The 10,262-nt window shown below is 40.6% G+C and overlaps 1 long non-coding RNA gene across 1 annotated transcript in view; it reads right to left on the bottom strand.

Moving 5' to 3' along the window:
* Nucleotides 1-2,153: 2,153 nt before the first annotated feature.
* The window catches only part of LOC123232393, a 17,470-nt gene continuing 9,361 nt past the window's right edge, over nucleotides 2,154-10,262 (bottom strand). The window contains exons 2-4 of the long non-coding RNA XR_006505141.1: nucleotides 4,280-4,374; nucleotides 2,863-2,988; nucleotides 2,154-2,528 (exon numbers count right to left, since the gene is read on the bottom strand). This is a non-coding gene — a long non-coding RNA (uncharacterized LOC123232393). The remainder of the gene's footprint in view (nucleotides 2,529-2,862; nucleotides 2,989-4,279; nucleotides 4,375-10,262) is intronic.

Raw genomic sequence — 10,262 nt, 5'->3', positions numbered from 1 at the left:
GGCGGTGATAGTATGTGACAGGGGATGCTAAGTAATATTTTTTCTGGAAAGGGGGCAGTAGGCCAAAAAAGTTTGGGAACCACTGGTCTAAATAATGATATAGACTTCTTGCTGCCTGGAAAAAGAGGACATTGGTCCACCCTAAAAGACCAAAGTCCCCAAATCTAAAAACTCTCCATCCTCATGTTGTGACCACTTTGCCAGGTTCATCAAGTCGTAATTGTGGAAGCCATTGGGTCAACTCAACTCATTTCATTTCAAAATTTCATTATTAAAATTCATATCATTAAATTTTATTTCAATCCAATTCAAGAAACATTTAAAAGCCTACCAGGGCACAGCTAGGTCCTGGGAATGCAAGGGGAAAAAAGCGAGATAATGCCTGCCCTCATGTATCTCCGTCAATGAGCCTCCCGAGCCTTCTTCAAGATTTTGCTCCGATCCCATCTTCTGCAAGAAACCGTTTTGAGTCCCTCAGTTGCTAGCACCTTTCCATTAGAGATTCCCTACCATTTCCTTGGGATATATTTTATATAAACCCAATTATCTGCATGTTGTCTTCCCCACTTATACATTAGAATGGGAGCTCCTTGGGGGCAGGGGCTATCATTGCCTTTCTTTGCATCTCAACATCTAGTACAGTGACAAATAAGTTCTTTTATCTTTTTTCCCCCCCTAATATCAGCTCTAAGATACAAGAGCAGCAAGGGCTAGGCAACTAGGGTTAAGTGACTTTCCCAGGGTCACAGAGCTAGGAAGTATCTGAGATCAGATTTGAATCCAGGACATTTTTTCTCTAGTCCTGGCTATTAATCCACTGAGCTAACTACCTGCTCTGCCATTGCACCATCTAGCTGCCCTTGTGAATAATAAATGAATGGTAAGAGGGCAGCAGCTAGGAGGCTCAGTGGAGTGAGATCCAGGTCAAGAGATGGCTGGTTCAGGGTTCAAATCTGGTCCCAGACACTTCCTAGCTGTGTGATCCTGGGCAAGTCACTTCACGCCTATTGCCTAGTCCTCACTGCTCTTCTATCTTTGAACCAATATACAGTATTTAATCTAAGACAGAAGGTAAAAAATATATTTTTTTAAAAATGAATGAAGAGGGGCAGCTGGGTAGCTCAGTGGAGTGAGAGTCAGGCCTAGAGACAGGAGGTCCTAGGTTCAAACCCGGCCTCAGCCACTTCCCAGCTGTGTGACCCTGGGCAAGTCACTTGTCCCCCATTGCCCACCCTTACCAATCTTCCACCTATGAGACAATACACCGAAGTACAAGGGTTTAAAAAAAAAATGAATGAAGAGACAGTGAGATGGCTCGGTGGATTGAGAAGCAGCCCTAGAGATGGGTAAATCTGGCCTCAGACACCAGGCAAGTCATTTAACCCCCATTGCCCTTAGTGCTCTTCTGCCTTGTATTCAATCACAGGATTGACTCTAAGACATAAGGTAAGAGTTTAAAAATGAATAAATAATATAAATAAATAATAAAATAGAATAACAAATGAAAAGTAAATAATAAATATTTGTAAAGTGCTTTGAAAACATTATTATCATTATTAATAACTTGCTTATTACCTTTCCCAGTAGAATGTAAGCTTCTTGAGAGTACAGATTGTTTCATTCATTACATTTTTGATCCCTTAGAACATGTGCTTAATAAATAGTAATAATGTATAAAATCATAAGATTATTATGTAATATCATTAATAATTAATAAAATAATAATAATAATTAAGCAAGTGATTAATAAATACATGGTTTTCCAGGTTTGTTTTTATTGACAAATTTTGATTGAACGTGGCAGACGTACATTTATTGAGCATACTTTTTTTGTAATTGAGAAACATTTAGTAAAATAAATAAAAATACATTATGACATAAATAATGTTAATTTGTGGTTTTTTAATTTATTTTAATTTATTTTTCTCTTTTTTTATTTTTCTCTTTTTTTATTGATTAAGAAAATTTTTCCATGGTTACATGATTCATCTTCTTTCCCTCCCCTCCTCCTTCCCCCTCCTCCTCCCATAGTCATTGTGCAATTCCACTGGGTTTTACATGTGTCATTGATCAAGACCTAATTCCATATTATTGATATTTGCATTAGGGTAATGGCTTAAAGTCTACATCCCCAATCATATCCCCATCGACCCATGTGATCAAGCAGTTGTTTTCTTCTGCGTTTCTCTATTAAGCATACTTCTTAAAAACAATTAAGCAAACTAACGGTAAAGAGTAACTATCCCCGATGATGTGCACATCTGGTTGTTAATCCTCGTTGACTGATTGATGGGCCACATGGCCGAGTCAATCATAAGATCATTCACCTACAGCTGGAAGAGATCTTAGATGCCAGCTCATCCATCCTTCTCATCTTACAGGTGAGGAGTCAGAGACTCGGGTAAGGTTAGGTAGTTTGCCCAAGGTCATTGAGGTTGTAAGTGACGAAGGCAAGATTTGAACTCGGGTTCTCTGGCTCTACCTTGATCATTTGTACTCAGAGTGCTGATGGAGCACCACGTTAACCCCTAAATTAGAAATTCCTCATTTAGCAACTTGTTAAAAAAAAAGAATAAAAAGGTGGTAAATGGAGGAGAGATGGAAGGTTAGAGATGGAAGATTTGATGTGAGGAAGGGGAGGGAAAGATACAAAGGTCAGTGGGGCTTGCTGCTCGGCATGAAGATTTATAATCTCCCAACGTCTCCCCTTCTCCCCTCTCTCCCCCTCCACTGGTCTGGCCCATCCTCCTTTCTCCTGGCTGTGCATCCTACAGACTCACATTATCTCTATTAATACCAGCCACAAGGTCATTACTTAGGCACCAACTTTTCCTCCAGCATAAATATTTATACGAGACTTACCTGTGGCTCCTGCCTCTTCCTTTTATTTGATTCCTGCCTCCTTTCGTGTCTTGGTAGTCTGTCTGCTAACATGTTGAGCTCCCCTGTCTGGAACCATGGCAGCCAGTAGAGTCTCTGGGAAGAGCACTGAGGGGTTGGGGAGGTGGGAAGAAGAAGGGAAGGAGGATAGATTGAGGGGATACATACAGGGATTCAGCTGGTGAATAGAATGCTGGAAAGTATTTGGCATGGAACTCTCCCATCATTTCCTCTGGATTTTGTCCTTCCTTATCCATTTCTTTTTAATTGTAAGGTTAGTTTTGGGGATGGAGGACTTGGGTTCAGATCTTGCCCTTGATTCTTTCTGTCTGAGTGATTATGGATAAATCTAGATCCTGAAATTTCCTTCTCTTTAAAAAGGAGAGTGCTGGAGACAATGATCCAGGACAATTCTGAGGGACTTATGAGAAAGAACGCTATCCACATCCAGAGAAAGAACTGTGGGAGCGGAAATGCAGAAGAAAAACATAGGATTGATCACATGCATTGATGGGGATATGATTGGGGATGTAGATTCTAAACGATCACCCTAGTGCAATTATCAATAATATGGAAATAGGTCTTGATCAGTGACACATGTAAAACCCAGTGTGAATTGTGTGTTGGCTACAGGAGGGGGTGGGAGGAGAGGAGGGAAAGAACATGAATCATGTAAACATGGAAAAAATACTAAATTAAATAATTAATTAACTAATATTAATTAATTAGCTAATAAAACAATTAAATAAAGTTTCCCAGAAAAAATGTAATTGACTCTAATACTCTAATAAAAAAGGAGAGTGTTGGAGTAGATAACTGTCAAGGTTTCTTTCAGGTGATGGAGAGAGAGAGAGAGAGAGAGAGAGAGAGAGAGAGAGAGAGAGAGAGAGAGCTGACTTTGGAGTTAAGAAAACCTAGGTTCAAATCCTGTGATGTGAGATTTTGACCAAAATTATTTAACCACTATGAAACAGTTTCCTCTTCTCTAAAATAATAACAACAACTAGCATTTATATAGCGTTTACTATGTGCTGAGGCAGCTAGGTAGGGCAGTGAATAGAGTGGATAGAGAACTCATTTCCCTGAGTTTAAAGCTAGCCTCAAATACTTCCTAGTTGTGTGATCTGGGGTAGGTCACTTAACCCTGTTGGCCTTAGTTTTCTCATCTGTAAAATGAGCTGGAGGAAAAAAATGGATAACCTCTCTAGTTTCTTTGCCAAGAAAACCCTAGTTGGGGGCTCAGACATGACTGAAAAATGACTCAGTGATACCAAATGTTGGATGCTCTGCTAAAAGTTTTACAATGATAAAAGAAGGGAGTTGGATTAGATGATTTCTGAACTATCTTCCACCTCTAACAGTATATAGAAATCAGGAAAACGTTGAGTTTGATTCAGACCTTTGGCAATTTACTTCTCTTCATTTCTTTGATGCTTTAATCTTGTCTTCTGCAAAAGGGGTGTAAAATAGCTCCTTCATCTGTTTGTTCGGAAACTGAAATGAGAAGATAATAATAGCTAATAACAGTTAGCATTTACATAATGCTTTAAAGATTGTGAAGTACTTTGCAAATGTGATCTTATTTTATCCTCACACCAAACCTAGAAAGTAAAAACGGAGATTATCCTTATTTTACAGGTGAGGAAACTGAGGTAGAGAGTAGTTAAGTGACTTACCCAAGGCTACCCAGCTATTAAGTGACTGAAGCCAGATTTTAACCAACATCTTTCTGACCTGAAGTTCCTGAGTCTAATTCTTGCCCAAGACACTTAGTAGCTGGGTGACATTGGGCAATTCACTTCACTCTGTTTGCCTCAGTTTCTTCATCTATAAAATGAACTGGAGAAGGAAATGGCAAACCACCCTAGATCTCTGCTAAAAAAACAACAGCAACTCCAAAAGGGGTCACAGAAATTCAAACATGACAAAGTCATTTCCTGCCTTTCTATTCCTCCTCCCCACTCTGTGAAGAGAACTTTCCTCTGTCGATCCTGTCCTGTGAGTTCAAGATGTAACCTCTATCCTGGGCCATGTCATGCTTCCATAATCTAGAGGAGTGCTGGGTATGAGCACTCAGATGGTGGCTGCCTTCTTATGTTGTGTGATGCTTGTTCATGAGAGGGATGATTTTGTCCTCAAGGGACGTGGCTTTGAATCCTACTTCTCTTCTGTGTCTTTAGATTGATGTTGTTCAGTCATTTCATTCAGGTCCAACCCTTTGTGACACCACTTAGGGTTTTCTTCACAGAGATAGTAGAGTGGTTTGCTACTTCCTTGTCTAGCTCATTTTACAGATGAAGAAACTGAGGCCAACAGGGTGAGGTGACTTGCCCAGGGTCACACAGCTAGTGCGTGTCTGAGGCCAGATTTGAACTCAGGTCTTCCTGACTCCAGGTCTAGTATTCTATCCCAGGAGTCACCTAGCTGCCTCTAACCTAATACTAACACCTGAAGAGAATGTGGTCATCCAGTATCTACTTACTCATTTTCTTTTGCTCTTTTTAAAAAAAAATATTTAGAATATTTTTCCATGGTGACATGATTCACAATTTTTCCCACCCCTCTTCCCTCCTGGAGCTGACGAGCAATTCCACTGGGTTATATGTGTATCATTGTTTGAAAACAGGTAGCTCATTTTAATCTTTTTTTCCTAAATTTTAATAAAGTTTGAATAAGGCATGATTTCATTTTAATTTCTTTATATCCAAAGTCAGAGACAAGGAATATTCATGATTCTCTGATTTCTCTTTGTCTGTGATATCCAGAATGTACCTGCCCCAGTGAGTCTTAAACTTGACTGTGTGCTTCTTTTTCTTAATCTTGACAAATCTGACTTCTGATGTAAGCAAGAGGTGCTTAGTTTCCTTGACTAGGGGTGGACATAAAGAAAGTAAGTCCATCAATCAATAGTCAATAAACATTTTAACAAATGCTAATAAATAAAAACACTCAATAATGTCTACTGTATTATTTGGAATTTTTGGGGTTTCATTGAGAGGTATTTGGGGCTCAAATGAGCCCCAGATACTTAGATATACGACAAACTTCCTGTGGATGTTTAGAGGACTTGGAAACTACATTTTCCATGATTCAAGGGATTTCCGGTTTTGACGTGATGACATGTACCAAGGAAAAGCGTAGCTTAAATTGGGAGGTCAGGCTTGAGACTCTCTCTCTCTTTGGTACATAGGAGAGGTGAGAAAAAGTAATGGCTAATGGCGGCAATTTGAATAGATCTTAGCCAGGCGCATGGCCATTTCTTTATTTTACCAAGATGGCCCTAATTAAAATATTACTTCTCCTTTTACTCTCAGTCTCTACTTATTTTAATTATTACACTGCTATGTGCTTGACTGACTCAGTTTTGGTCTGACTGTGAGAAGGAAGTCTTAATTCTTTTATTTAATACATACAGATCAGTAAAACAAGGAGGCAACCAAGAGGAGAACTAACAAGCTCCAGGGGAAAGAGCCATTCCAGTCATTCCACGTTAGAGCATCTAGATCTCTTAGAAACTTTTTCCTTACGTTCCACCCAGACCCGCCTATAGACAACACTCTCTTCCCTTCCCATTGGTCTCATTCTGCCATCTTGGATAGTGCAGTCGAAGGTTTTGCTTTGGATGACTTGGTTTCTCTACTCCAATATGCCAATGGAACTGTGTTCCCATGAATGTGGGGATCTTCGCCCCATGATGCAGATGCCACTTCACCCATGCCCAATCTTCCTTCATGACTCATCTGTGTCTCCTCCAGCGTTCTCCATAAGGGATCCAAGCATCATATTAAGGGCTTGCCTCATCTGCTATCTACCAGGGGATACCACATGGTCTATCCATAAGCATTCCTTTCTTCTTGCCTAACAAAAGGTCCCATTTTCTCATTTGTTTGTACATGTCCCTCAATAAACCATCTTCCATAGCCCTTCCTGCATCATTTCCTACTTTGCCACAGTTGGTTCACACCCAAAATGCTGCTTTCCATGGCCTTCTGAGTGATGCTCCATTTCAATAATTTTTTGAGACTTCAGTGTTTGATGACTTGAACCTAAATCTTTTCTTACATTATGGTTCAAACTGCTTCTTTTCAATTTTCATTCATTCACTCATTCATTCATCCATCCATTCATTCATTCATTTGTTTATTTATTTGTTGTTAGCTTATTTATTTTTACTGTGAAAATGTCCTTTTATTCCTATCCATTTTGACAAAAGAACATTTTAATCAAACAAGGTACTTCGTTCACGTTGGACACAGAGACAACGCAGTAGAAAGAAAGGTCTCAGGTGGAGACAGCAGGGAAGAGAGGGAGAAGTATAGACCAGGGTGCTGATGCTTCTTACATTCTGTGAAAATAGATTTACATGGAAAAAAAGAATTTCACAACTTCAATGTTGTAATCACTCCAAATTCTGCCTTTTGGGGCCAAGCATAATAAGGCTAATCCATTTGACAGTTATTCATGTAATCAAGAAGACAGCTATCACTTCTCCCCCTTATTGACTCTCTATCCTAAATCATCTCTTCTTTAGATTAAACACCACTAATTATTTTAACCATTAAAATCAGGGGCTAGGTGAAGCACTTAGATACCATGGTGCATTGAGTGCCACGTCTGGAGTCTGGAAGACCTGGGTTTCAAGTCTGTCTTCAGACACTTCCTAGCTGTGTTACCCTGGGCAAGTCATTTAACCTTCACCGCCTAACCTTTACCACTCTTCTGCCTTGGAACCAATACTAAATATTGATTCTAAAATGGAAGGTAAAGGTTTAAAAAAAAAAGATTGGATTGATCAAGACAGAGGAATTAATTATTAAAGCAATTTGCCTAAAAGTTCCCCTTTCAGGAAAATTTTCTTTGAGGTCCCAGATTATGACCTGACAGTAGCATTTTGTGCCATGAATAGACCTTTTAAACTTTTAAAAACCCTTTTTAAAAATAGTTCTAAGTGTATAACAGATTTAGAATTGGAACGCTGAAATGACTTGGAGGTCATCTCATCCAGTTTGGTAATTTTATAGCTGAAGAAGCAGAGTCGTAAAGGGATAAAGTAATGTCACCTTGGACAAGTCTGGAAAAGGACTTTGGGAAAAATATATTCCTATCCTCAAGGGGCTTATATTCTACAAAGAGAATGCCCGATTTAGACAGAAGAGGGGGTACGTGATCAGCTGAGAAGGGAGAGGGTCCTTACACCTAGAGGGAAACAAACCAAACCAAAACAATGGCTTTCCCCAAAGAGTAGCTCCTGGAGTGAGACTTGAAGGAAAATAGGGAGCAGAGAGAGGAAGGCAAGGAGGAGGTGCATTCTAGGTATGCAGGACTGCCAGGGCAAAGTCATGGAGATGGGAAATGGAATTGTAAGTACAATAACCAGCAAGTATAGCAGTTTGGCTGGCAGTTAGAGCCCATAAAGAGCAGCAATGTGGAAAATGGGAGAGGGAGGCTAGAGTCAGGGGAGAAGGAATTTGAAGGTCATAGCCTGGAGCTTATAATTTTTTTTTTCCAGAGGAAATAGAAAGTTAGTGTGTCTTCTAGAGTGTGATGACAGCATGGTAAGAACTGTTGTTAGAGAGGACTATTTGAGGAGTTGTATGGAGGCTGATTTAGAAAGGAAAAACAGGGAGACCAATGAGGAAGACGTTGCAGTGATCTGGGGGGAAAGGGGAAGAGAGGTGGGAAGGGAATGAACATGAAGGATGTGCTGTAAGAATTGAAATAATTTGGATGGAGCGGGAGGACGGGGGAGTGAGGGAGACGGAAGAGTCAAGGATGACTCTAAGGCATTTGCGTGATTTCCCAGCTGACATGTCATCCTCTAAGCTGATCTCACAGCCAGTAAATCACATAATGATGGTGCTTGGGGATGTGACATAAGACAAATGTCTTCTCTAGGCATGAAAGTGATGGAAACGACCATTTCCCCAACCCTTCTTTGGCCTCTTCCCAGTTGCTGTGTTGAAGCAGTTTTTGCTTGGCTGTCCTACTCCTTCGAAGTCACCCAGAATATTTCAGGTATCCGGGGTATGCGGGACCCTCGCCCGAGTCCACCTCAAAAACATTTATGCTAGAAGAGGCGATCCCAGTTCCAAGAAACTACAATCTTAAGAAAGGTCCTCTTATGGAGGAATTGTAGCCTAGTGGGTAGAGGCTGTGTTTTGTTATAAAGATATGGGTTCAAATCCCACCTCAGATACTTAAAAGTTGCATGACCCTGGGCAAATCTTTGGACCTTTACTTTTCTCCTCTGTAAAGTAAGTGTGTGTGTGTGTGTGTGTGTGTGTGTGTGTGTGTGTGTGTGTGTAGGTGAGTGGACTTTATTACCTTTAAGATCTCTTCCAGCTATGAAGTTGTGATTCTGTGATCTTTACTCAACATTTTTTTGAAATGCTTCTCTGCAAGTATGACATTGTCTTAGGCACTAAGTCTTGTGGTGAGCTCTGAATGACCAAGTCATGAGCATAAATGGGTATAATCGTATGGTAAATCCATGGATGGGCGAACCTGGCTGGTGGCAGTGATTAGAGTGGCAAAAGAAGGACACAAATGGGAAGAAGGAAGGTGAAGGCTCATTAGAGGGAAAGCTTCAGAGAAGCCCAGTGGGTCATGCCCCAAGCATGGAGTTAGATTTAAGTGAGGCAGAGCTGCGCAAAGTCATCAGCCTCACTCTCTCTTCTAGACTCATCAGAGTTCAGTGGCAGGACAAAAGTTCTTCGTCCCTCTCTCCCTCCTTCTTGCCCTCAAGATTTCCTTTCAAGAGCAGGTCTGATCACGTTACTGCTCCCCCCTCCCCCCAAATGAACTGAAGTAGCTCCCGATTATTTCCAAGATCAAATATAAAATTCTATGGTTGGCGGTCCTTCATAATGGGTGTCATAACACTATCCTTTCCTAGGCACCCCTTTTTTTTATTCTGATGGGATTGGGATCTAGTTCCTTCTAGAAAGCATGCATACTTTCACTTTCAACCAAATAAATTAATGTATTATGTATGAGTCTTGGCCTATTGCTGGGCCCTAGCTGACAGAAATGACTCCATGTTTGAGCAATTATTAACCTACCTATATATCGGAAAGTTCCCACGTATCAGCTTCGTCTAGGCAAAGAATGCAAAGTCTCCCAGCTCATAACCACATTAGCACACTTTATCTAATCCAGTGAAGTTAGCAGACTTTCCTAATCACAAGGCCTTCAAGATTGGCAAAGAAGATCAAAGTCCAGGCCACACATTGATTGGTTTCCCATAGGAAGCAAGGAAGCAAGGAAGCAAGGAAGGAAGGAAGGAAGCAAGGAAGCAAGGAAGGAAGGAAGGAAGGAAGGAAGGAAGGAAGGAAGGAAGGGAGGAAGGGAGGAAGAGAGGAAGAGAAGGATGAAGGGAGGGA

This window comes from Gracilinanus agilis, chromosome 1 (assembly GCF_016433145.1).
Source record: "Gracilinanus agilis isolate LMUSP501 chromosome 1, AgileGrace, whole genome shotgun sequence".
NCBI lineage: Eukaryota > Metazoa > Chordata > Mammalia > Didelphimorphia > Didelphidae > Gracilinanus > Gracilinanus agilis.
The sequence above is the reverse complement of the archived record's forward strand: the minus strand, read 5'-3'. Positions and strand labels throughout refer to the sequence as shown.